General features: G+C 51.4%; 1 protein-coding gene across 2 annotated transcripts in view; it reads right to left on the reverse strand.

Moving 5' to 3' along the window:
* Positions 1-13,216, reverse strand: part of LOC103164338 (protein atonal homolog 8) — a 31,864-nt gene that overhangs the window by 1,364 nt on the left and 17,284 nt on the right. The window contains exon 3 of one of the 2 annotated variants that reach the window (XR_004771049.1): positions 9,308-9,461. The exons of the other annotated variant lie outside the window; for it this stretch is intronic. The gene's annotated coding sequence lies outside the window, so the exon portion shown is untranslated. The remainder of the gene's footprint in view (positions 1-9,307; positions 9,462-13,216) is intronic. 2 annotated transcript variants of the gene reach the window in all.

Here is a 13,216-nt window from a genome sequence, read left to right on the forward strand (position 1 = left end):
ACTTTTACCATGTCCCCACCCTGTTCAGACAAGAGCATGCCACAAGTCCTGAGGCCCATCACCTGCCACCCAGGTGACCTGACAGAGTCAATTCTCCAGTCCAAGGTTTCCACCTCTGACATCATGTGAAGGACATCAATAATCTGCTCCCTTGGTTTCTTTGTTTGTTGGTTTTTTCTAAGTGGAAATGAGAATGGACCTGTAGAATGCCAACCCAGGAAACAAACCAACAGAGATCTGTGATTCCAAACATCAGGAGGTGGGGACACAGAGGACCCAAGAGTGTTGCCTTCACTGAGGAACCTGGGACATCTTGAGAACCATGAGTTATTGGGTTAGGCCATCTCCAAGTCCTAAGCTTCCAGGAAGGAACAGAAGAGGAGGACAAGCCAAGGACACATTGGGGCATCAGATTCTCTCTCTCTCTCTCTCTCTCTCTCTCTCTCTCTCTCTCTCTCTCTCTCTGTGTGTGTGTGTGTGTGTGTGTGTGTGTGTGTGTGTGTGTGTGTGTTTGTGTTTATCAGAGTAAGGCTCACGAGGGTTCCAAGAACCCACCCAGAACATGGGAAAAAAGAGACCTTGGTGAAGCTCCCGGTTCTGCAAGACTCCTGAACAAGCAGCTCATGCTGCTGTTAAAGCAAACCATTTATCAGGCACCGCTGATGTGTCAGGGTGAGCCACACAGAGCGTGGCATGAGTGCTACACCCCGGCAGTGTCGGGGTTTGAACCCAGATCAGCCCTGTTTCTCCTACCAACAGAAGCTGCTCCTACTGAAGTCTGCCTTTGGAGAGCAAGTGGGTAGGAGCCAAACCATGAGGCTGGAGAAGTGCTAACCACAGACCTTGTATATCTTCCTTTGGAGGCCCCAGGATGCTGGTAGGAACATCACCAAAATGTGGTCCAAGATCCAAAATAAGAGTTTGGAGCCACGTTGGATGCAGGGTCCAAGGAGGGTGAGTGAGCCAGGCCATGGGGGAGGAAGGCTGTCCAGTGGCTAAGCAGGGGGAAGGAAAAGTGAGAGGCCGGCAGGATCTTGATGTGGTAAATCCCAGGCTTGCATTCTCCCAGCCCATTGTGCATGGCTGGCCCCAAAAGAGATCTGCTTTCTGTTACTGAGTCTGAGGAGAAGGATTAAGAGGTGGAAAGGAAACCCATGGGGATGGCACTGCGTCTGTGGTCCACAGCATGGTTTACAGCCACGTCATCCCAGCACTGACTGCCTGGGCGGGCCCTGCCATGGACTGGGCCTGGAGCCCCTTCTCATCCAGCTTGACTGTGGTCTGGAGAAGGAGTGGAGGGCTGGAACCATTCTCCTAGCCACACTGCAAAGGTGGCCAGGGCAGCCTGGCTCCAGATACAAGCCCTGCTAGCACTCAGACTGAGCTGATGATGGACTCCCAGCTCTGAGCATCCTACCCCAGGCCAGCAAAGGAAGCTGACTGGGCTAGCTTCAGTCTTCAGTTGGTTTCTTCCTCTGGACCAATCAGCTGGGGCAGAAGGAAAGGACACAAGCACAGTTGCATGTTGTTGCTTTTGACTATCCTGGAATTCTGGGTCTGACTGCTGCAATCCAGTCAGTGTGGCAGATGGATGAGATCATCACAAATAGATGTTATATCTGTCTATTCATCTGGGAGTCAGAACCCCAGCCCCATGGGGGCCAGCGGACAGCTCTGTTCACTGAGGTAGCCCAGTGCCCAGCACAACTCCAGCTGCTAGCGCCATCTCTGTAAACACTTATAGAACGAGCACACTCCTCTTGGTTGCAGGCTTCTGTGTATTGCAGCTCCTTGTACCATGCGGTGTTCCTCCATTCTCAGGCGGAACACTGAGCACTGTGTAACGATGACTGTCCTTTAGAGAATTTTTTTTCCCCTGTAACCTAGAGCAACCTCAGCCAGCTCACCTGTCACCTCAGTTTGTTTCTCCCTCTCTCCTCTTGATCACTTGTGTCATGCAGAATTGAATCACTTTAGGGACATTAAAAATTGATTTCAGAGCCCGGCGGTCATGGCACACACCTTTAATCCCAGTGCTTGGGGGGGGGGCAGAGGCAGGATCTCTGAGAGTTCCAGGCCAGCCTGGTCTTCAAAGCTACACAGAGAAACCCTGACGTGGGGGGAAAAAATTCAGGCCAATGAGATGACACAAAGGGAAAAGTGCTTGCCTGATGACCAGCCCAAGTCTACCCCTGAACCTAAGTGATGGAAAAAGAAAACTTTCACAAGTTGTTCCCTGACCTTCACATGGGTGCCATTGCACACACCTGAATATAATAACTTATTTTCATGTGACTGTTTTGCCTGCACGCATGTGTGTGCACCACGTGTGCCCGGAGCTCACAGAGGCCAGAAGGAGGCACTGGATCACCTGGAACTCGAGTTCCAGACTGTTGTGAGTCACCATGTGGGGGCTAAGAACCAAACCCAGGTCCTCTGTGAGAGTAACCAGTGCTCTAACCACTTAGCCATCTCTCCAGTCTCCAGTCTCCATCTCCCTCCTAAGTTTTAAAAATCCGTTGTTCATCTATAATGTCTGCTTTATCTCCTTAACCATTTTTTCACTATTTTCAAATTATGTATTTTTCTGCATTTATGCAATTTGGATACAGTCATCCATGTGTATGAACAAATACTCAGAGGGTTTGAAATCTGAAGCTTTTTTTTTTTGTAATTATTATGTCCTAAAGAGAGCAGGCAGATTTTAAGCACCTTTTAAGAAACTAAAATGCAATAGAAAAGTGGGGAGACGGAAGAATTCTACAAGAACCATATTGCTCATCCTTTAGCCTCCACATTTGTTGCTGCTGGGTGATCAAGTCAGCTGTGGGGACTGGTAAGGCCAGCTACACTCTCCAAAGGTTTCCTCATTTTAAAATGTCCTCTCTCTCTCTCTCTCTCTCTCTCTCTCTCTCTCTCTCTCTCTCTGTCTCCTCTCTCTCTCTGTATGTGTGTAGATGCACCTCTCTCTCTCTCTCTCTCTCTCTCTCTCTCTCTCTCTCTCTCTGTGTGTGTGTAGATGCACCTCTGTGTGTGTGTGTGTATGTGTAGATGCCCCCCCTCTCTCTCTGTGTGTGTGTGTGTGTGTATGTGTGTGTGTGTAGATGGCACGTCTCTCTCTCTCTCTCTCTGTGTGTGTGTGTGTGTGTGTGTGTGTAGATGCCCTCTCTCTCTCTCTCTCTCTGTGTGTAGATGCCTCCCCTCTCTCTCTCTCTCTCTCTCTGTGTGTGTGTGTGTGTGTGTGTAGATGCACGTCTCTCTTTCTCTCTCTCTCTCTGTGTGTGTGTAGATGCCCCCCTCTCTCTCTCTCTCTCTGTGTGTGTGTGTAGATGCACGTCTCTCTCTCTGTGTGTGTGTGTGTAGATGCCCTCTCTCTCTTTCTCTCTCTCTCTCTCTCTGTGTGTAGATGCCCTCTCTCTCTCTCTCTCTCTCTCTCTGTGTGTGTGTGTGTATAGATGCACCTCTCTCTCTCTCTCTCCTCTCTCTCTCTCTCTCTCTGTGTGTGTGTGTGTGTTGTGTGTGTGTGTGTGTGTGTGTGTGTGTGTGTGTGTGTGTGTGCAGATGCACATGCCACAGGGCTCATGTGGCAGCAGATGACAACTTGCAGGAGTTGGTTCTCTCCTTCCCTCCTCCTGGAGTGCAGCTCGGGTCCCTGGGCTTGGCTGCGTCTCACCTGTGACTGCTGTACCATCTCCCCAGCCCTCCTCACTCCCTCTATCTTTAGCGTGTGTGGGTGTGTGCGTGCCTGCACACAAGTCAGAGACCAACTGCTGCTCATCTCACAGCCCGGGTCTGTTACCCCAGCATTTCTGAGCTGGGAACTGCAGATGTGTTCCATAGGCTTCTGGCCCTCAGAGTTCCCAGGGAACTAGAAACAGACAAGAGTCCATCATCTATAGCCACTGTTGTCCCACCTGACCTGGACACCATGAGGCAGGCAGGGAATTTGGGAGCAATTGCAGTTAGCTGCTGTTTACTGAGGACACACACATGACAGGGACATGGTAGGAATCTGTGATTCCCCCTATGTTTTGGCTGGGAGGATCCTCAGAGCTCCTGGGAACCTAAAGGCATCAATGTCACAGTCAAAGCCTTTGTGAGCCAGGACAGCCAGGTTCACAGAGAATCTATTCATTCAACCAGTTGTACCGAGTTGCTGTCACATAGTCTTGGTGACAGGCACTGAGTTGTAGGCCCTGCCTTGCTTCTTATCTCTCCTCACAGAAGAGCTGTCAACCCCGTTCAGTCCCCTGTACCCCCCAGGGCTGCTCCCTGAGAGAAAGACATTGTCCTGGATTCCAGGCTAGTATATATGGCCCACAGGTCCTAGGCCGTGAGACTGAGAGTACTGGGTCCAGCAAGCCAAACCCTCCCTTTGCTGAAGCCAATGATCCAGGCCCCACCTCTATTCCAGAGGATAGTGTAGAGATGGACTTTTCCAGTAGTAAGAATCAACAGCTGCCAATGCTGGGAACTGAGACTCCTTATCATGTTGTCAAAGGTAGAGTCCCAGGGAACCTGGGCCAACACCCACTGACTACTGGCTCTGGAGACCAATGGAACTATCCTACCCATGGACATACAAACTCCAGTGGGCACTATGAATTATGTTTTTACTGACACTGTCCCACAGGGGATACTGAGGCTCAAGTCCACCCTCTCATGCCACCAGCTCCCACCTGGAGAGAATGAGCTGTTGCTCCCAACACCCAAAGCACTGCATTTCCCAGTCTCTCCATCTTTCTGTAGCCTGGGTCACTGATAGTGGGGCTGCTTGCCCTGCCCACCCCTCCTCTGAATTCCCAGTGGGCATTGCCCTATGCATGCTGATCCTCCCATGGCCTGGCAGGGAAGCAAGAGGTTGGGGCTTGGGCTACCTTTTTGGAAAAGTGGCCATGTGCCAGGAACCTTATTTCACCTCCTTGCTCACAGTGACAGAGACAACTCTTGGGAAATGGGTATTACTGTGTCCATTCAGCAGATGAATAAACAGAGGCCTGCCTAACACCCTATTGCTGGAGTTGCTGTGGACAGAGTCCAGGCCCTGGCAGTCCTCAACAAGCTAACTTCTCCCATCTGCCCTCATTGGGCCAATTAAACAGAGAGTAACCATGAAGAACAGAAAATGTGGCCAGGGTGGGAAGAGGAATGAAGAGGTCCAGTGACCCCCAAATCTATTAAATAGAGAGAATTGAAGGTAGGTATAACAACAGTTCTGTTAAGGTGTGGTCTGGCCCATCATCACCACCTCAGCTCTAGTCTCTTCCTGAGAAGTGGTCTGACAAGCTGTCAGAACTGTGTGAAATCTCTTCCTGGGGCAGAGGCAAGGCTCCAGCCTTTTCCTTCTCCTGGCTGGCAGCAGGAGAGGCCTGGCACACCCAAAGCCAAGCCCATAGCCTACAAGGAGCCCCCAGGGCCTGCAGGGGACTGCCACGCCATGCTGACGCCTTCTCTCTGGCTGCCGCTTTGTTTCTCAGAGCTCTGACTGTGTCTCTCTGAGCCAACTCTTTCTTGGCCTCTTCTGTGTGTGTCTCTTCGGGTCTGTCAGTCTATCTGTCTTTCTTGGTCTGGTGCCCTGTAAGGGCAGGGCTGGTCCAGGCAAGGCTACAGGGCACAGCTGCCTCCAGTTCTGTGGGCTCACTCACAGAAGCCGCCACCCCAAACCCCACCCAAGGATTGGGGACTTTACCATGCAGCACCAGGCTGGAGGGAACCAGCTGAATGGCAGAGCCCAGCCAAGTGAAAAAGCCCCACTCCTCAATCTTCTCAAGTGGGCCTGACTTTACAAAAACCCCTATGTGTGTACACAGCCTAGTCCCTGGGGAAATTCCGATTTTGGGGGGCTCGCTGTTTAAACAGTCTAACAGATAAAGGGAGGGGCACAGTGTCTCCTTAGAGACATCCATTCCCACCAGGTTGCCTCACCTCATGCTTCTTGGGGACAGCAGAGCAAGGCAGACCCTGGCCTTGACCTTCAGGTCCCCGAGCAATCTGCCCTGAGATGGCAATTACTCTGTTATTCTGCATCTCTCAGCATATTCCTTCCCAATTCTGCCAAGTGACAGAAAGGGGGACAGCACCAGATAAACCAATTCACTCTGGCCAGGAGGTCTCTGTAAAAATCCCTATCTGTATCCAGAAGACACATGAGGGAGCCTGACACCAATGGAGTACGTGGGGTGTGTGTGTGCATGTGACCCAAATAATCAAGCGATTTCAGAAAGAGCCAGTTGGAGTTCCATGAAAACATGGGGTTTTTGTTTTGCTTGTTTCTTATTTATTTACTTATTAAGATAGGATCTCAGTAGTAGCCCAGGGTAGCCTCAAACTTGCTATAGAGCAGAGAATGACCTTGAACTTGTATTTATCCTTCTCTACTTCCTATGTGCTGGGACTGCAGACATGAGTCAATACTCCTGGTTTATGCAAATGCTGGGGATGGAACTCAGGGCTTCATGCATGTTAGGCAAGCACTACCAACGGAACGATCCCTAGCCTGCAGATGCAGTTTTAACAAGAGATAACCCCCCCTTCCATTGTCTCTTCTAATATCCTTAAGCCCACACCTTAGCTAGAATCCAGAGCACGGTGGGATGTGGGTACAGGTGGGGACATCTCTTCAGGGCTTTTTATTCCCCTGACACCCTATCAGTTACACCATAAAAGGAGGTTCTAGCTATGCTAAGGAAAGGCTGAGAATGTGGTGAGGGAAATGACTCCTTCCTTCCTTTCATAGACGTCCAAATGTGTGCCACCCGCCCAGCAGGCAATCCAGTATAGCGATTAAAGGTGCCAACCGGCGGCGTCAGGGAGTCTGTGCTCCGTCTGAGATCCCCATCCTACTAGCTGTATGACCTGAGCATGTTAGTCAACGTCCTCCTGGATAACTCAGGGTCAAGCCCATGAGCACCACAGGTCTGCACAGGTCCCTGTGTCCCTGCCACTCATGGAGGGAGCCCTTTGCTCCAACACAAACGGCTGCTGCTTCTGGACTCTTCACCATGACCATTCTACCTCTTCCCTGGTGACGTGCTACTGGCCAGCTCTGCACTGCTCCCAGAGCTGGCCTTGCTGTAACAGGTTGTTTCTGTTTTGATGCTCAGACCCCAAGCACCTGCGAGTCAAGGTCAGAAGTTACGCACCACACTAAGTATGGTGAACTCCGGTCCACACAGCACTCTCCTCTGGATTTTTAGCTATCACTTTTGTGTCATTTAGCTCTGTCTGTTTTATTCTTTGTAGTAATCCTAGGACTTGGAACAAAGCCTGACAGAGTAAACACTGACACTCATTTAGTCTTAAATAAAAACGCAGGACCCTTTGGGTCATCATCATCATTTTCTATTCAGGGATCGAAAAAGACTGAAGACGTAACATTTTATGGGCTGGGGTGTAGCTCAGATGGTAGAGTGATTGCCTTGGATGCACAAAACCCTGGTTCTACCCTAGCATGGAGGAAGTGGCTGGTTGGAACAGGTCTGTAATCTCAGCTCTGGGGATACAGAAGCAGGAGAATCAAGAACTTCAAGGTCATACTCCACCAGAAAGAAGTTTGGAGCCATGTTGGGTTACATGGATCAAAACTGTAAATATAAATAAAAATTAAGATTCATGTATGTGTGTTGGGGAGCGTACAAAGTGGTCCACCTTTTGCAATAACCCTTTTGGTGCCAATCCATGTCCTTCCTGGCCAAGGTTTTAGAGACAAAAAAACAGGAAAAGGAGGCGTGAAACACTGCTACTGTGATGGGAGGGGGGCTCCCAGATATGCCTGTCATGCCCCCTCTGTTCTTGGTGGGCTCTGAGCAGCTCATGTACCTGGATGCATGTCTCTGCCCTCCCTGCCACCACAGGGCCATCTCTAAGGACTCCTGATCTTTGGAGCATCAACTAACTGCGTTCTGAAATGACCCTTGTTCTCATCTTGGAAAAATGGTATAATCTGCAGGAAACTTCCATCTGATCCTGCCAGATAGGCAGTCCTGTGAGCACAGGCACGCAAACGCACACGTGTGCGCGCACACACACACACACACACACACACACACACACACACACACACACACACACACACGGGTGTGGGTGGTGGTGCACAACCAACAGACTTGCGTTTTCTTCCTGCACCAGAGTCAAGTTCTTGGGAATCTCCCCAGCTAGTATGACACCTGGCTTCTCATGGGCCACTTTTCATATGGGCCTTCAGGACCCCTTCTGACTTGCAGTTGAGAAAACCTTTCCGTAGCCATTGTGCCCTCCAGTCCCCTTCCCCCTGGACAGCTGTCACTGCATTTTAGGAGAAAGATGGTGCTTGCTGAAGGCAACACCCAAGCTCTGAGCACACACAAACGGCTGTACAGAAATGAAGACTCCCGTCCCCAGAACCCACACTGGTAGGCAGTCCAGAGAGAGGGCTGCGTCAAAGGGTGGTGGTGGTAGCCTGATGTACCAGCCTGCGTGGGTCCTGTCCAGTCCCACCCTGCTCTGACCCTGGGTGACTTTTGTGTCATCTCATACCCCTAAATAACAGAGATCCCAAAAGGTGGTGGGATCAAGGAAATCATGACATGAGAAGATTGGGCAAACTGTAAAACACCTAGTAACTGTAGAGGTGTGAGGTCACTGGGGAGCTGGCCACCTATGTTCTATGAACCTGGATGGCAGTCTTGTAAGGCTATGGTTAGGATTAAGTGAGCTAGGGAAACAGATTTCTGCCATAGTGGTCGAGGTTAGAACACTGGCCTCTGACACAATTGGAGTCTACTTTCCTGGGTTGACCTATGTGAGGGGTACTCTGCTGCTCTCCCTGTGGACAAGCCCTGATGGTTTTCTCGGGTTCAAGGAGAGTCACTCTTCAGGGAAGGTAGGAGATATCTAGGCAGAACTGACTGTGCTAAAAAAAAGCCTTCATCTTGGTTTTGTCCGAACCCAGATTCTGGATGTAGTTTGAGGCTGAAGTGCTTAGAGTTGTGGTAGCCACTGTGTAGCCATGAGAAAGAGAAAAAGAAGCCTAGATCTCCAAAGCTGTTTGTACAGGCCCCATGGGGAAACTGGAGTAGGAATCCAGGAGGGCTTCCTGGAGGAACTGAGCCTTTCACAATGAGTGGGTAGGAGTGAGGCAGAGCTAGATCACATGGCTGGGGGTCGGATCATAAATAAGCCTATGCACAGAGCAGGCCGGGCACTCTGAGAAAACTGGGAAACAATGAATAGGTGGCTGGGGCTGGCTGGGTCAACAAGGGTGGGGGTGGGAGTGGGGACAGTCAGGTGTCCTGCTGAATCTGCCCTATGTCTTGCCTATGGAGAATACCTGGGAATCCTGAGTGGGTGAGTGAAGCCACAGGACTGGCTTTCAGCGGAGTATCTGGATGGGCTCTGGAGGAGTTTGTTGGCGTCCGAGCTGCTTGGCTGTCGGTACATGGTTGCGGAGGGTCTGGCTCCTGACTTTGTCATTTAGAAACACACTGAGAAATCAGGGAAGGAAGTTTTGTTTTTTTTTCTCCGAGAATCTGTCGTCAGGCCTGCTGGGATGGGTATAAAGGGGACAGCCAGTCTGCCAGTCAACCCACCCTGCCCAAGGCCCTCCACTAATGGCAATCAGGGCTAAACAGTGGGCAGGTAACCCTCCTGAAATCTTGTCCTCTGGAAACCTAGAACTGAAATCAATTCCTGGTCACTGGGCCAATTCCACTTTGTCCCCAGGAACATGGGATCAGTAGTCACTCTTCCTAGGTCCTCCAGATCTTTGGAAAACCAACTTCTCATGTGGAAAATAGGTGGGGCCAGAATTCACAAGTCAAATTTATAGCCTTTCAACTGCCCATCTCTAGTCAGCCCCGAGAGTGCCTCCCAGCATGAGCCTGAGGTTTTTTTAAATGTGTATGTGTGTTTGCCTTACTGTGTGTCTGTGTACCACATGCACACAGAGGACACAAGAGGGCTTGGGACCCCTTGGGACTGGAATTTTACAGACAATTGTGAGCTGCCACCTGGGTACTGGGACTTGAACCCTGGTCCTTTGGAGGATAAGCCAGTGCTCTTAAGCTCTGAACCCTCTTTGCAGCCAAGCCTGAGACTCTTGAACAAGGTCTCATGGTCTCCAGAGAACCACTGAGACCCAGTCCAGATCGAAGATTCAGACACCCCACCCCCATAGAGGCCACACAGGGAGGAACCTAAGGACTGGCGCCAAGCCCCTCTGGACATGAGATTAATGGTCCTGAAATTATGATAAAATAAACCTTTGGTCCTGCCCTATCTGCCCAAGTGTAGGTGGGAGGAAAGCAGAGGGTAAGGCAGGAGGAAAGAGGTGAGAAGTTTGAAGAGAGCTCAGAAGAAATGCAACATGCTCTCCAAAGACGAAAGTGGTAGGCTTGGAAAGCAGGCCACTCGCAGTCACTGCTAAGTGAGGGGCTGACAAGCTCTGGGATCTTGAAGGGACAGCAGAGAGGCAGCAAAAGGAAAACAGAAAGTACAAGGAACTGAGGAAGCAAAAGGGGACTCCAGCCCTGTCCCCTGCCCCCAGCCCATTACTGTACCCTGCTCTGCCCCTGCCGGGTAGTCTTGACCCTGTTCCCTGTCCCAAGGGGTGCCAGGAAGACAGGAAGCCTTGCTCAGCTCTCTTTTCATCCCAGCTGCCAGCCCTGCCCCAGGACCCCACAGCCCAGGACAGGCCACCTGGCGACTGTCCCCAGAAGGTGCCCAGATTCTGAGCAGACATGTCCCAGAAGCCTTTGGCGGTTCTTTAAAAAGGCCTCACGTCAGGCTGCAGTCAGCTGTGGGGGCCAGGCACCGGGGTGTTTATGGCTACCACTGTTCTCCCTAAGGCTCCTCTGTGCTACCTTCTGAGGAGCCCAGGGTGTGCTCTCTTCTGCTGGTCTCACCCCAGTCTCTGCAGGCACAATGCTTGCTTCTGCAGGCTGGGGTCGGTCAGGGTCACAATGGGATATCTTTCCACCTCAGTGCTACTGTTTAGTTAGAACTCCAACGAGGACAAGTTAGGACCAGGACTTTTTGGAGACACCTCAGCAATGAACAGGTCAGGACCTAGCCACGCTGATCCAGGTGTGTGTGTGTGTGTGTGTGCTCGCGCACTCACCGGGGGGGGGGGCGGGTTGTGAGAGGCAAAGGTTAACATCAGGGTATATCCCTCACTTCTATACATTATTTTCCTTTTTTTTTTCTTGTCATTTAGTCACATCACGATGCCACACCTGACTTCCACAGCGAGCACTTTTCCTGTTGAGCCATCTCCCCAGTGGCTGTCCTCCCAATAGATTCCCAGACCTTCTTACTTGCCAGTCTCCTCCAAGCCAGAGGAAAACAGTCACTTCCCACTATCCTCAGGGTTAACAGCTTTGAGACCAAAAAAAAAAAAAAAAAAAAAAAAAAAAAAAAAAAAAAAGTTGACACTATCCTAAGAACTAATTAGGTGGCCTTCAGGTACTCCCAAGGAGGAAAAAATGACACCTGGTGTCAGAAAAGGAAGAAAAAGCACTGAACGCAAACAAGGGCGTGGGGGCGGGGAGGAATAAAAACCAGAGATAAAAAGTCAAGAGCAAACAGCGGCGCCTGAGAAACACGAACTGCAGCCGCCAACTTTTACGGCATCCAGCCCTGTTATTCATAAGCGAGTTTCCTCTCTCACAAAGAACCTTTTGCACGGTTTTCGCTGCTGCCTCCAAACCAGCTGCTCGCGCTGTTGTATCCTGAGTGATGATGAGGTTCTGAAAGGGCTTTTTGGGAACAGATGGCCAGGGGAGAGCTGGGGAATGTGCCAGCGGAGGGCCGGGCGGGCTGCCAAGGCCTGCGGTGACTGAGTTCTTGGGCTTCCAGCTCGCGTGCTTTCCCTGCCCTCTGCCCTCCGTGGCGCCAGCAGGCCTTCCCAGCGAGCGCTCGGAACATCTGGAGTCTGGGGTTGCCAGGAGGGGGGGCGGGCGGCCTGGGGGGGGGACCCGCTGTTCCTGCGGAGCTCCCATAGACTTGCAGCCAGGCCCGCCTCTCCCAGCAGCTAATCAAAACCACAGCACCGAATGGGAACCAGGCGGCGCTCCCAGCTGCAGCCGGAGGCCGCCAGGCGACTTAACCCGGTGTCAGGCCTCACTGGCGGGGCAGCCCTGGGGGTGCTCGGAGCTGATGACACCCCCCCCCGGCCCCCCGAATCTCAGCCCACCCCACTCCTCGCCACCACCAGCGGGCTATTGGCTCCCTGCAGCTAAATGGAACCTCCACGTGCTGCAGATGCCTATTTACATAAGGGCTCCAAATGGGTAGGGAACAGGACGTGGGGGGGTGGGGGGTGGGAGGGCGCTCCAGGGCAAGCTTCAGGGGAGAAAGAGCTTGCAGTTTTCAACCAAAGAAAGAAAACCTACTTCTTAGCCCTGTGGCCCTGGGCCTTCTCTTGGCCTCAGTTTCCATTCTGTGCAGTGAGTCCAGGAGTATGATTAACAAGGGGCAGAGCTGGTAGGTGCACAGTGGGCCTCACCATATGGCTGCTGTCTGTTGATGGCGGTCTGTTTATTGGCATTCTTCGGCACCAAATGTTGCCTAGGTTTCTTGGTATAGATCCACGCCCTTTGAAATCTAGGATTTATGGACTGACTGCTTGCTGGCCTCACTTTAAAGGACCGAACCAACGCTTCGGATTCAAGCGCTAGAGATAGGAGAATCCCTAACTCCAACGGGTGACTCTGGGTACCTGCCCTTTCTTGAGACGTTCCTTCCTAGAGTTGGCTGCAAACTTGTCACCCTGTGGCTGTAAATTCAGAGATTCCCTTTCTGAGACCAGGGTATCCTTTCTGACACACAGTTCTTGCTTTACGGTGAAGAGACCTCGGGATCAGATAGATGAAATAATGATTCCAGGGGCACCCGGAAAGAAGTACCACCGCCAGGATTTAAAACCTTGTCTACCCCCGAAGTCCTACATTTTGTTTATCTCATATTTCAACACAAACACGGTAGAGACAGCAGCACTCCTGAGAGGTGTAGGGCTCCAGGGGTTCATCCCAACTCTCTACAGACATCTTTGTGCAGCATCCATGTCCTAAGCACAGCCAGTTCCCATAGGAGACCACTTTCATGTCTGAGCATTCGGGGCAGTTGCTCCTGAGTCTTCATTCATATATATCTAGCACAGCCAGTAAAAAGCAGATTTCTGACCCACAGGGCTGGGACCGCAGCACTCCAGCCTCCACCTCACCTCAGACCACCCAGGGAA

This window comes from Cricetulus griseus, chromosome 8 (assembly GCF_003668045.3).
Source record: "Cricetulus griseus strain 17A/GY chromosome 8, alternate assembly CriGri-PICRH-1.0, whole genome shotgun sequence".
Lineage (NCBI taxonomy): Eukaryota > Metazoa > Chordata > Mammalia > Rodentia > Cricetidae > Cricetulus > Cricetulus griseus.